Genomic DNA, 14892 nt, shown 5'->3' on the forward strand with positions numbered 1-14892 from the left:
AATATATGTGAAAATGGGTATTGCATTGGGTCAAATCTGTGGAGAGGCCAGGCTTATCTCCAGAAGGAGCAGTAATGGATCCCTGCAAGATGGCTCCCTTTACAGCATAGTCAAATAGACAATACACTAACCCAACAGCATCCTCAGAGCCAGTACACTAACCCAACAGCATCCTCAGAGCCAGTACACTAACCCAGCAGCATCCTCAGTGAGGCAATGCACTAACCCAACACCACCCTCAGAGCCAATACACTAACCCAACTGCATCCTCAGAGACAGTACCCTAACCCAGCAGCATCCTCAGAGACACTGCACTAACCCAACATCATCCTCAGAGCTAATACACTAACCCAACATCATCCTCAGAGACATTACATTACATTACATTACAGGAATTTGGCAGACGCTCTTATCCAGAGCGACGTACAACAAAGTGTATAACCATAACCAGGAACAAGTGTGTCGAAAACCCTAGAGAGAAGTACCGTTCCAAGTGCAGGGAACAACCGCATAGTTCAACTTGGACCCTGTAGGTTAAACTGGTTAACACTAACGCAAACGAGAACAGCAACAACGCAGTCTATGCAAAAATACAAGCAGTAGTTAAGACGAGTGCATTAACTAAGTCAACTACGAAACAGCTACCTAGCTACAACCCTAAGCTTACAGTCAATTTAGAGATTACAGGGAGGTAGGGAGGGATGGGGAGAGGTGCAGCCTGAAGAGGTGAGTCTTCAGTTGTCGCTTGAAGTGGGTCAGGGTCTCAGCTGTTCTGACCTCCACAGGGAGGTCATTCCACCATCGTGGGGCCAGAACAGACAGGAGACGTGATTGGGATCGTGAAGCGCAGGTGCGAAGAGGGGTAGGTGCCAGGCGTCCTGAGGTAGCGGAACGGAGGGGTCTGGCTGGCATGTAGGGTTTAAAGATCTTGTGGAGGTATGCTGGGGCTGATCCCTTGACTGCCTGGTATGCATGGACCAATGTTTTAAATTTGATGCGAGACAATGCAACCGCATCCTCAGTGACAGTGACCTAACCCAACATCATCCTCAGAGACAATACACTAACCCAACAGCATCCTCAGAGCCAATACACTAACCCAACATCATCCTCAGAGACAATGCACTAACCCAACCGCATCCTCAGAGACAGTGACCTAACCCAACATCATCCTCAGAGACAATACACTAACCCAACAGCATCCTCAGAGCCAATACACTAACCCAACATCATCCTCAGAGACAATGCACTAACCCAACCGCATCCTCAGAGACAGTGACCTAACCCAACATCATCCTCAGAGACAATACACTAACCCAACAGCATCCTCAGAGCCAATACACTAACCCAACATCATCCTCAGAGACAATACACTAACCCAACATCATCCTCAGAGACAGTGACCTAACCCAACATCATCCTCAGAGACAATACACTAACCCAACAGCATCCTCAGAGCCAATACACTAACCCAACATCATCCTCAGAGACAATACACTAACCCAACATCATCCTCAGAGACAGTGGCCTAACCCAACATCATCCTCAGAGACAATACACTAACCCAACATTACATTACATTACATTACATTATAGGCATTTAGCAGACGCTCTTATCCAGAGCGACGTACAACAAGTGCATAGGTTTCATGATGTAGAGGCGCAAAAGAAACACTAGAGTGAAGTAAGGATCGTAGTGCCAGAAGTGACCACATCGATCAGGACTCCAACCCTGTAGAGTAAGCTTGTTCAGCAAGCAAGAATCCTACCTAGTACAAACTAGCACTGGAATCACACCTAATCATACAAAAACAATCCTGCCAGATACACTAACATAATCAAATTATCCTAGCTAGGTACAATGAGCTGAACTATAGGCTAGGGAGGGGTGGGGAGAGGTGCAGCCTGAAGAGATGAGTCTTCAGTCTGCGTTTGAAAGTGGTGAGATTCTCTGCTGTTCTGACCATCACGGGGAGGTCATTCCACCAGCGAGGGGCCAGGACAGACAGCAGGCGGGAGCGGGAAGTGCAGACGCGAAGAGGGGGAGGTGCCAAGCGTCCAGAGGTGGCAGAACGGAGAGGTCTGGCTGGTGTGTAGGGTCTGATGATCCTCTGAATGTACCCTGGTGCTGACCCCTTAGCTGCCTGGTATGCAAGCACCAAGGACTTAAATTTGATGCGAGCCATAACAGGCAGCCAGTGGAGGTCAGTGAGCAGGGGGGTGACATGGGAATGTCTGGGGAGGTTGTAGACCAGACGCGCTGCAGCATCCTCAGAGCCAATGCACTAACCCAACCGCATCCTCAGAGACAGTGACCTAACCCAACATCATCCTCAGAGACAATGCACTAACCCAACATCATCCACAGAGACAATGCACTAACCCAACTGCATCATCAGAGACAGTGACCTAACCCAACATCATCCTCAGAGACAATGCACTAACCCAACATCATCCACAGAGACAATGCACTAACCCAACTGCATCATCAGAGACAATACTCTAACCCAACAGTATTGCAGGTCTTCCTTGAGTCCTTATGTGGAAGGCACATAGCATTTACTAAACGCACATGTGAGTGTATCATATTATATTGAATTATGTTAAAAATTAGTGTGGATTTGTTTATCAGACTCACTATTAAATCTGTCAGCTTTTCCTACTCGCAAGTACAGTAGGCAAAATTAAACTTATATAGAAAAGCTGAACTGTCTGAGGAATAGTGATAAACTGCATATATTGGTCTCCAGGATGTGGTCAATCCCATTTCAAGCCTGTCATTCTGAAAAGCCAATTGAAACTGAGTTTATGAATTGAGAAATGAAAATATTGTTCTATGGGGGATTTCTCAATTTATGAATCAGGTTTCAATTTGCCTCCTAAATTGCCTTAATTGAAATGGAATTGACCCACCAAGCCTGATTAGTCAAATGGAGTCCAGCATAGGTGTTGATTTGTTCCAGGCGCAGACTGATTGTCGCGCGCTTGCAGGCAAGGCGTTCCCTGGCCGGTGCGTTTCCGAGCCCCTGGACGGTAGCGGGTGCGCCTTTAAACGGGGCCCGTGGCTGGATGCCAGGGAGCCTGGCCCAACGCCCGAGAGCAGGAGGAGTAGAGAGAGAGAGCCGAGTTTGCGTCCCCGTGGGGGCCCCGGCTGGTGCCGTTCCATTCGTCTGCGAAGGCAAGGTCACACGGCACCCCGGGGGGCGACGCAGGTCCTCCGTAATATCTCACCTCTGACACGTGGCAGAATGAGGCATCGCCTCGGAGACGGAATGACTCTTGTGTTCAGACTGTTTTGGGTACAATGAGCTTTGAAGGTCAGGATTCAAACCACAACAAAAAAAAAAAAAATGTGCCAACTTGGCAAGATTCAATCAAACCAGCTGTTTGCTTGTGAGAATGAATATTATGCTGATAAAGATGTTATTTATGCCAGCTGCTCTGGAAATACAGGAAAATGGAAAAGGTGAGACCTGAAATTTAAGTGAACTTTGGTTTCCTAAACTCTGCAATGTTGCAGTTACTTAGCAATTGTTATTATTATTATTATTATTATTATTATTATTATTATTTATTATTATTATTATTATTATTATTCAATATAAGTTTTTGCCTGCAGGTTAAAAACTCAAAATCCTAACAGTAGAACTTAAAAATTAATCAAATTAAATATTATTTTGGGAACACAATGTGACCACTTAGTGTTCTCATTGATTAAGTAGCAATCAGTGTAAAATTATGTTGAAGGATGATTAAAGACTGCAATATATTAGCAGATGCCTCAAATGTCAAATGCCAAACATCATTACAACATTAACATTTAAGCGAAACAGACTGGAAATTCGTCAATGGATGAATGACTGCTTGGACCAGCAGTCATGTAGAGGCTGTTGTGTAATTAATATCATTGAATTAACTGCGGATGACCTAACCATTCGCCTCTTCGTACGGCTCCTCAGTTTATCTGATGCATGCAGTGTCCTTTTCGAATGATCTGATCTTACTTTGCTTGTGTAGGTCAGTGAATCAACACCGCCGTTCTGATTGGACGGTAAGTGTGCTCAACATGCGTATTCACACGGCTTCATCGTGGTCTGTGATTTGTTGGGAGCCCTCCCAGTGCGCCCTGAGAATGTGCGCGTCATGGGCAGCACATGCAGAAACGTGTCCTCAGCCCCATGTTGGCATCACGGGAAGGCGCTGGTCCTTGAGTGTGGTCATTGGGACAAGTAGCAAGTTAGTTTATTTTGCAGGTGATAGCAAGGAGTTGAATCTGCTGAAGTATGTCTAATCCTTGACATTTTCAACACAATACAGGAATGGGAACCACCTGTAAAGTCACAACAAGATATAGTTAACTGTGAAGTTTTGAATTAGAGAAATGGAGATTTAAGGCACGAGTATTTTATGGGAGAAACAAAAAAACATGAGAGTAGTGATCTAATTGTACATTAGCTGTAAAAAGGCTAACAGGTTTCTGGGACATACAGGAAAACTACTGAGTATAAATGGAAGGAGGTTATATTAATATTATAAAATGCCCTTTTCAGACCATAACTAGAGTACTGGGTGCTATGTGGAACCATACTGTGAAAGGGATGTCCAAGTTCTTGGAAGAAAGTACAAAAAAGGCAACTCAGTTGGTCCCTGGTAGCAAATGTAAAAGTTACAAGGAAGAACTTGAGGTGCTTAATCTTCAGGCTGGGCAAAGTTTTTTTTGAATGAATGATGAACCTCGCTGTGCTCATTATGTAGTCCAAAAGAAACGGCTCGCTCACAAGACTGCAAAAAGTCACTTTCAGCCCTTTATTCTCTTACAGCAGCAGGGGAACGGAATACACAAACGCCAGAGCAAAATGTCTACTTCAGTGTGTGAAGAATCTGTAGGTACATCTGGCTATAAAATAACACAAGAGTCAATCATTAACATCAAGGTTATAGTTAGATCATTTGCATTAATTTACTATTCGGGTACATGATTTCATGTACAATATTCATTCGGTTGGAGATTATATGAAATATCATTGGCTTTACATACAACTTTTAAGTAACTGAGCATGATGGTATCTGTTTTTATAGCTAATCCTCATGTATTTTTATGTATGTTCTAGATGGGCTGAAAGGCCTGTTCTCCTCAATATGTGTTCTTATGTTCTAGATGGGCTGAATGGCCTGTTCACCTGCTTATATATTCTTATGTTCTAGATGGGCTGAATGGCCTGTTGTCCTCATTATGTATTCTTATGTTCTTATTTAACATACCCAATTATGATTTTAGCACAATAATTGAACGTGAAATGCAGGCAAACATACTCAGCCAAGGAACCAAAACTTGAAAACAGGGAACAGGAAACAGGAAGCAAATGATATTTAGGCAAATGAAATCATCTGGATTTAAAGCTTAAAGTCTCTTCTCCATCTGTCCAATAAGATGACGACAAAACAATACTTATAGTTTTTTATTGCTTTTAAACTTTTCTTTAGGGTTATAAGTGCCATTTTCATCAGAGGAAGCAGGTTTGATAAGCAGTGATTTTAAAGGAAGCATTTGGCTAATGTTTTGTGGTGTGCACACATCCATTAGCCAGCTCTTTATAAAATAGCCCATTTTTATGTAATGGGCTATCACGTTTCTTCCACAACACATATTTCAAAGACAGCACAGCAGCATTAAAAGGCTTTTTATTGTTTGCGTTTGATAATTCACCCATATTTGAGTGCGCCCACAGCAATGGTATTGTTTTGTATTAAAAATACCACAAATCAAGGCAGTTTTAAGGCACAGGCCAAGGCCTGACTAACTGATAGCTCACCCTTGTAACACTCTGCCTATTAAGAAAGTGTTTACAAATAGTGCATTTATGTGTTAAGTGTAATGATACTCACCAAGAATCATTGCCTGTTATATTAATAAAATGTTTTCAAATGGTGTATTTATGTGTTAATTGTAATGATATTGACCAAGAATCGTTGCCTATTATATAAAGAAAGTGTTTACAAATAGTGTATGTATGTGCTAATTGTAATGATACTAACCAAGAATCGCTACCTATTATATTAAAGTGTTTACAAATAGTGTATGTACGTGTTAATTGTAATGATACTGACCAAGAATTATGAAGTTATGTAATTATGAATTATAAAGTGTACAACTTTATTCTTTAGTCTAAGTTTATTTATCTTTGATTTATGTTCTTTACTTGTTCGAAAAAAGGAAACTGAAGTAAATGCTTTAGAAGTACATACTTCTAAAAAAATGTTTAAAATGTGTACCTACTAGCTGAATAATAATCATGTTTCATCTGTGGTGGGAACTGGAAGTCTCCGGGAACATCTCACTCATATTAAATGTGTTGAATAATTACCCTGGTACCTCCAGGAAAGCACAGACATCCCATGAGAGGGATAAATTATTCCAAGACTGGCAAATATGTTGTATGGGAAAATCCCTGTTGGCGAGGATAAACCCAACACTTGTGCGCATTTGTAACTCAAAGTTAAATACAAATGCTGAATTCCGGCCTAGATGCCGAAGTGGAATTTTCTTTTTCTTTTTTCTTTTTGTTCTTTGAAAACTGTAACCTTGAGATGCCTGTAATTTACACACACAGGAGAGTCTGACTCACTGATTGGATATATGAATAATTCTGCCTTTCTGTAAAGTTCAGCATTGTGCCTTTGAAACCTGATTTTTTTTGTCCGGTCTTCCATATTAATGTGCTTTCGACTGTATCTATGATGAATCAACTAGCATTCTCGATGTGGTAAACACTTCACATAATTCAGGACTGTATTCAGTTATTATTATTTATTTTTGTGTAATCTAAGTCCCTGGCTACTGACATGATACTGCAAATAAAAATGTTATGATAACCTTGATATTATGATAACCCAAATAATAGATTAAACATGGTTAGATAAATACACAATGACAGGTGACATTACTATTCTGTTTATTCTCTTTTAATATCCTTACAATTCTACCAGTTTTGATTCTTTTATTTCACTGTTTTTGTCCATTAATGGTGTGCTAATGCTCGCATCGCTTCTTCTGATAGCGCCCCCCAGAGGTAGTGACTGAGCATCAAGGGCAACAAGCCCCGACAACTGCCATTAGGCCAGCTTCTGGCATTGCACCATTTTGGAGAAAATGAAAGAGAACAGAGGGGATGCTTGTAAAGTGTCATGCTGAGACTTGTGTTTCAATAACTTATTGAGCCCTGTTTTTATGCCGATGGTACTCCAAATGTTCCTAGGTGCCAGTGGAATTGCTCATTTCATCCTGTGCAAACAGAATATCTATTGACTCTTCCCAGATTGGTTGTTTAGTGGTTTGGAGTAAGACTGTTTGCATCAACGTGGATTGGGTGACACAGGTTATGTCAGGTGTTTCAGATACCGGGGAGAGCTGCAGGACCAGGGACAGCGCCGGCCCCACTCACAGGAGAGCTGCAGGACCAGGGACAGCGCCGGCCCCACTCACAGGAGAGCTGCAGGACCAGGGACAGCACAGGCCCCACTCACAGGAGAGCTGCAGCACCAGGGACAGCACCGGACCCACTCACAGGAGAGCTGCAGGACCAGGGACAGCACCGGCTCACTCACAGGAGAGCTGCAGGACCAGGGACAGCACCGGCCCCACTCACAGGTAGGGTAGCAGCTGCGGCTAATTGGCAATCATCACTGCTGCTGCCCATTGCTCAGGGTTAAGGGTCTCTAGACGAGCCTGTTTCTGGGCCCTGAGAGGTTTGTAACATGGCTGCTCTGGCAGTTTGTTTTTGCAACCTGCTAGTTCCAGGAAACCAGGAGCCAAAATAATAATAATAATAATTTTTCCTAATTCCAGATTCCTTTTGATAACTGTGGCTTTTATTTGGGTGTTATCGGAAATTCTTATTTTGTGAACTTGAGGTTTGTGTTTAGTTCTAGCAGACTGGAGTCAAAGGCGGTAAACCAGAAGTTTCCCAGTGTCCAGTCTCACCCGTTTGCCTCCTGAGACAATGTTTTCCCCTAGCACTGTGACACAGAGGTGAATATACTGGGACAGACAGGTGGTCACACACATCTCTTTGCTGAGAGAGGGAGAGAGGGACAATCTCTACACTTGTGCTTTTAAATATATGCATAGACAGAACTGAATTTTTCTTAGTTACACCATTACATTATTTTTAAAGTCACTCTCATTTTGCAGGCATAGACCTTATTTTTAAGTAACCAATAAACTGTTTCAACATGATTTGCAAATCTATTGTGTGTGTGTGTGTGTGTGTGTGTTTTCTGTTCCAGACATCTGAGCACGCCTACTGTGTAACCATAATAAGTGGGTGCTGCTAATAAACTGCACTGTTTCTGCTAGAATACCAAATGATCATGAGTGTTTCATCCTTTGCATGCATAATGTCTTTTTTGGGTGCAACTTGTGTTTCACTACCACTTCATTCTTTACATCAAACTCTTTATTTTTCCAAATTGTATTTAGCTGTAGTGCATATTAAGACATATTATGTTGTCTAATTTGGATCATATTTAGGTTGTCTATGAATGTAACATGATTCACACTGGTGTAGTGCATTGCCTTTTCTGTATCAGAGCTTGATATTGATAAGACCTAACTGCATATGCTACTTTGGCTTTGTTACAGGTTCGGTTGACTGGGATTGTCCCATTGGCTGCAAAGCATCACAAGTGTATCACAAGATGAAACATAATCATGATGGAGAACATGTATGACATAATTTTAAAAGTCTGGTAAGCACAAAAAATTAAGTTTATAAGCAAGTTTTACTACTGAAAAGTATAACAGAAATGGGGTAAAAATGCATGGGGAAACTTGATTTGTGTCATTACAGAGATAGACAGTGATATTACAGAGAAGGAGAGCAGCAGATCTGATTGGCCAGTTTGCGTATGGCCTGTACACAGTGATATTAAAGGGAAGGAAAGCAGCAGATCTGATTGGCCAGTGTGCATATGGCTTTGACGCATTGATTTTAAAGAGAAGGGAAGCAGCAGATCTGATTGGCCAGTTTGCGTATGGCCTTGACCCAGTGATATTAAAGGGAAGGGAAGCAGCACATCTGATTGGCCAGTTTGCATATGGCCTTGACGCTGTGATATTAAAGGGAAGGAAAGCAGCAGATCTGATTGGCCATAAGGAAACCGAACCTCCCTCAAACCCACTGGCAATTTATCCCACTGAAACCAACCTCTTTTACAAATGTGCTGTTTTACAATTTTCCAAGTTGAACACGTCTTAATTGGCAACGATTACTAGTTCCATAAAAAACATAAATAAGTAAATAAATTTAAAAAACCTTACCACTACAGTTTTACACTTGTGTTTTACTGTGAAATTAGAGTCTGTTATGGTAACTCACCAATTTAATAGCAATGGTAGCCTCATAGCAGGTACAAGTAAAATTATTAACAAACTATAAATGTATCTGTTTTAATACATTTATGATTTTATTCAATAATGTTTGATAACTCATGCTACAACCGTGAAGCAACACAACAAATATAGCCTTAATGTTATGACAAAAGTGAAAATGAAGATTAAATAATTGAAGTATTAATTTGCCTGGCTGATCTCACTTAGTAAGTAAGCATTAGTATCGATCCGTGTAAAAGTGCCTTTTATTATGTCATTATTATTTATCTGTAAGCTATTTGGGTAGATTTAAACATCATTAATATGTAGCATCGAGTTAAATACTGCACCTTAGTTCCTAGGTTGACCTCTGTGGTTCCCAACCTTCAGATATGTACTCAGATATTTGAGTTGGATGTTTGTCATTTCTATTATTATTCTAACACAAGGAAACTTGATGAAACCTAGTGAAGCAAATGCAAACTAGGCCTTTTTCACCATCTGTCTGATCGTGAAGTTCACTTCGTGCACTAAGTTCTGTTTTTAATTCTCCTGATTGTGAGGTCAGCTAAAAAGTTTGCTCATATAATCTTCTGAAATGAACACCGCTTTTTTTTTGCCGTGCGCTCAGTACGGATAAAGCGTCTGCGCTTATTCTCATGTGGCGCGTCCCGGTGACTGCGGTCCCGGAGATATGTTTAATTAATCGGGGCCGTTCGCTGAAAACGGGCGCGGAAGGTTCCCGCGATGTCGCGGTCAGAATTTAATGGCCGCCCTGGGTCCCGGTACCCGCGAGAACGCCGCGGCGCAGACAGGGGCAGGGGTCGCGACCTCTGCGCCCCGCGTGGAATTTTTTATACGCCCGGAGGAAAAGCGTGCGGAGGTGGGGGGGGTTTGCGGCGAGACAGACGGCCCTCGGCCTCGAGAACCCCGTTTAAAGGACGCGAGCGCGGCTAGCCGGCGCTGCGGCGAGCCGTGGCGCGGCTCTGGAAGGGAACCCGCGAAACCTGAGAGTTTCTCTCGGCGCGCGTTTACAGCGCTGTGGGCACGTGCGTTTCTGACCTGGGTCAAATACGTACTTCTTTTGGATTCAAATACTTTTCTGTGCTCTGTTGATCTTGCCTGGTGTAATTGAGCCTGCCAATATGAGCAGAAGGCGGGGTTTGCACTTTTTGAGAGTATTTAATTGGTTCCGATACGCCGGACCAGATCAGTAAAGCGTAGAAAAGTATTTGAATCCAAAACAAATACGTATTTGACCCAGGTCTGGTATGCTTGAAGTGCAGTGGGCCACATACACTCACCGGCCACTTTATTAGGTACACCTGACTAGCACCGGGTAGGGTTAGGGTTAGGTTAGGCCCCCTTCTCCCTCCAGAACAGCCTGAATTCAATGCGGCAGGGATTGAACACGGTGCCTGAACACATTCCCTAGGGGTGTTGGTCCGTGCTGACCTGGTAGCATCATGCAGTTCCTGCACATTTCTTGCCCACGAGTTCATGCTGTGAGCCTGCAGTTCCATCCCCATCCCAAAAGGCGGTCTTTTGGATTGAGATCTGGGGACTGTGCTGGACATTGGAGTAAACTGGAGTCGCTGTCATGGCCGTGTAAACAGTTTCAGATTATGTGCGTTTTGTGGCGTGGGGCAATTTCCTGCTGGAAGTTTCCATTTTAAAAAGGGTGGACGGTGGCCATAAAGGGACACACATGGTCAGCAGTAATACTCAGGTAAGCTGTGGCATCAAAACGATGCTCAGTTGGTATTAAAGGGCCCAGTGTGTGCCAGCAAAACACTCCCCATCAACCCATTACACCACAACCAGCAGCCTGCACTGTTGACACAAGGATCCATGGATTCATTCTGTTTGCATCAATTTTGACCCAACCATCTGCATGTCACTGCGGAAATCCAGATTCCCTGGACCAAGAGGCGTTTCTCCAATCTTCAATCATCCTGTTTAGGTGATCACGCCCACTGTAGCACTGTACAGGTTTAAACGATGCTGTAGAGCTGTGCAGGCATAATAATGTACAGGTATAATGATAGTGTAGAGCTGTACAGGTATAATAATGTACAGGTACAATGATACTGTAGAGCTGTACAGGCATAAGGATACTGTATAGCTGTACAGGTACAATTATGTACAGGTACAATGATATTATAATAATGTAATGCACAGGTATAAACATGTTGCAGTTGTAATAATACCATTTAGTTTTTTTCCACAAATAATTGTAATAAACATTTCTGTTATCACTGTTTTACTACTGCTTCTGTGCATACTTACCATAGTGGGAACTCTTTACACACTGTTTCCTCCAGGTCTGCATTTTTAGAAAGTGTTTGGTAAGATAAATCCCTCACATAATGCAAGAGCAGTTTTAATTCTTTCTGTCTTTTCGCCGAAGAACGAAGATGGGCAGGACGTAGCGTCTGAGTTCATTTCTCCCGCCGTGCTTCGTTGGAACGGGAGGGCGGGCGCGCGCTTTTGAAAAGAGCTTTGTGCGATTATCTCCCGTCTGAGCCCGAAGTGACGCTCGCGAAAGAGCAGGGGACGGTGCTTTCAAAAAGCCGCTCGCCAGTCGCTCCTCCCTCGTTTCGTTTGTTGCGTTTGAGCGCTTATACTCTCTCCGTCTCTGTTCTTACCGTAACAGGCGTGCATGGCGCTTTGCGATACGCGAACGTCGTCGAGTTCACTGCGATTTGGAGACAAAAAAACCCCCGTGCGAGATGTTTTTGAAGCCGGGGTACTCTGCACATTGCTGCGCTGAGAAAAGAGAGATGCAAATGCGGAGATCCGCTGGTTAAACATGGTACATCCTAGGCATGGGATAACGTTCAGTCAGTACACCAACCAATCTTTTCTTTGATGACACCATCAGCGATCTTTTCCTAAACTTATTCAAGCTGTTTACACTTGTTTAGAAAACTCCACATAATTGACCTTCATCTCTAAATGTCATGCGAGCTTGCCTTTAAATGAACATACTGTTCTTTTTTCTACTATTGTTAATTCCTCTTCCTCTTCTGAAATGCATTCATTATGCATTCATAATTTTCAGGGAGATCCTTTTTGAGTTGAACAACTATGTTCTCTATGAAACTATGATATTCCATATTCATTTAGCTTGAAACCCTTTTGTGAGTTGTTGAAACAATGTTATCAAATGGAGACAACAAATTGATCTGTTCATCAGTCATTTTGGGCACATTGTAATATTTGAACTCCTGCTCACATTTTTACAAACATAATGGTGGAACACAAACCTTCCCTCTCCAATAACCAAACGGATACCAATAATTCCTTTTTTCTAGGAATCAGCAGTTACATATATATGTTTCAAACAACAGCCACGTGTCCCAGCTGCTAATGGGATTTGTAATTAGAGATAATTATGGCTTAGATAAGTGCAGTCAATGCTTTTAACTCTAGTCTGAGTCTCTCATATTTGTAGATATTTCATGGATGAATTTTATGGGAAGAAGCCTACTGTGGCTACCTGGTCTTTCTCATACACATTCCAAAGGGTTTGACCTGATTTCATATTGCAGTTTTACACACTTGAGGAACTGCTACACTCTGCTTGACACCTTTGTTACACACCAAGACGTGTGTTACGCATAGAACTCGCTGTTTTATTCATCTGGGGATCACATTTGAGTGCCGATGTCACGATCCTGCATTTCTATCCACCGCCAACAGAGGGAGACAACATCACACCAAATGAAATGCTTTTCCTGGATTTTCATCAGTGTTGTGAACCACTTCGGTATCTCCAAGGGAAAAAAAAAAACGTTAAATTATGCAAGATAATTCACAATATGAAATTGTTTTAAATACAGCCGGATACGTGAACCCCAACTGCTTGGTTTTCTTGTGGGAAGGTATCTTGGTTTTCCAGTCATAGTTTATTTCATGCATTTCTCAGCACCCTGATTAAAATGAGTAAGAGAACAGGTCCAATAGTGAGTGACAAACAGATAATTACGGGGGCTTACAAACTGCTGTCATACTCATCGGTCAGAGCTGGGTCATCACTCTTCTCCCATTGGTCAGAGCCTGTCAATCTCTGCATCCTATGGTCAGAGCCGGGTCCATAGTGATGCACCCATAAATTAGGCTGGTCACACTCTGAAACTCATTGGTCAGAGCTGGGTCATCACCCTTCTCCCATTGATCAGTCTGTCCATCTCTCTGCACCTATTGGTCAGAGCCTGTCCATCTCTCTGCAACCATTGGTCAGAGCTGGTCCATCTCTCTGCACTCATTGGTCAGAGCCTGTCCATCTCTCTGCACCCATTGGTCAGAGCTGGTCCATCTCTCTGCACCCATTGGTCAGAGCTGGTCCATCTCTCTGCACCCATTGGTCAGAGCCGGTCCATCTCCATCCCTGATGCTCTGCTGACAGACTGGTCTGCTGAAGCAACAGTGTGGCATTAGCAGAAGCACTGAATAATCCTCTCTAAAGTACCCAAATTGCGCATCCACTCCAAACTATGGAGCTTCTCTTCATCTTCAGAGGGAGCTCAATAGAAAGCCCGATCCTGGCAACCCCCTGCCAACCTTCTTATAGGCTTAGAGTAATCATTTCAAGTAAAAAAAAAAAAAAAAAAAAACAGCAAATAAAAAGCCAGCTCTTGGCAATTACCCTGCTTCTAATGCCCCCACCCCTTACACCCCCACACCCCCCAGTTCTGAGAGAGCCCTCTCTTTCACCTCTCCTCGAGTGGGAGCGCTACAATGGGGAGGAGGCGCACTCATCGCCTCCGCGCGTACCTCCAGAACAGAAGAGGATTACAGAATCGTTAATGTTCTTTGCAGATTACAGGCCATTATTTTCGGCGAGGCCAAAGGAAACATCCCAAAATGACATTAACCCTGCATGCTCCGCCGGGGCCGGGCTTCTGCTTCCAGATAACGAGGGCTTAGCCGAAGCTGCTCTCCCTGCGAGACGTGCCCACTTATGGAGACTGACCCAAAGCAGTTCTAAAGCCTTGCCATGCACTACGCAAGGCCAAGGCTTGCTTCGGGTATTATGTACAAATATCTGATGGATGAGACCTGTATACATATGAATAATGCTGATAAATGAGCCCGGTGCAGTTTGTGTGAGTGTGTGTGTGTGTGTGTGTGTGTGTGTGTGTGTGTGTGTGTGTGTGTGTGTGTGTTTGCATGTCCATGTGCGTGTTCTGTTGGTTTTTTTATTTATTTTATTTGATAAATGATTGTATTAAAAATGACTTATGTTTCAAAAAGAAAAAAAAGAAATGAATGAGTCCAAAGTCAGACTAAACTCCTGTAACTCAGGACAGTGGAGAGTTCCTCTAGTCCGTTTTAGTGAAATAGTCCCGATTATCAATGCATAATTCACAAATCAGCCATCAGTGATTGTTTTCCCAAAGCCAATGTTTTACAAAATTCAATTTAAAATTGTATTAGGATACCTCATGAATGCATTGCTAAACCTGTGTTCTCAGCACAATTAAGCATCAATAGATTGTTCAAGGAAAATTGTGAAA

General features: G+C 42.8%; 1 long non-coding RNA gene across 2 annotated transcripts in view; it reads left to right on the forward strand.

The window, feature by feature from the left end:
- Positions 1-14892, forward strand: part of LOC135238099 (uncharacterized) — a 55901-nt gene that overhangs the window by 25699 nt on the left and 15310 nt on the right. Inside the window, exons 2-4 of one of the 2 annotated variants that reach the window (XR_010325014.1) lie at positions 7387-7648; positions 7924-8029; positions 8642-8748. This is a non-coding gene — a long non-coding RNA (uncharacterized LOC135238099). Of the gene's footprint in view, positions 1-7376; positions 7649-7923; positions 8030-8641; positions 8749-14892 lie in introns of both variants that reach the window. The other variant, XR_010325016.1, reaches the window with a different exon arrangement.

This window comes from Anguilla rostrata, chromosome 13, assembly GCF_018555375.3.
Source record: "Anguilla rostrata isolate EN2019 chromosome 13, ASM1855537v3, whole genome shotgun sequence".
NCBI classification, from domain to species: Eukaryota; Metazoa; Chordata; class Actinopteri; order Anguilliformes; family Anguillidae; genus Anguilla; species Anguilla rostrata.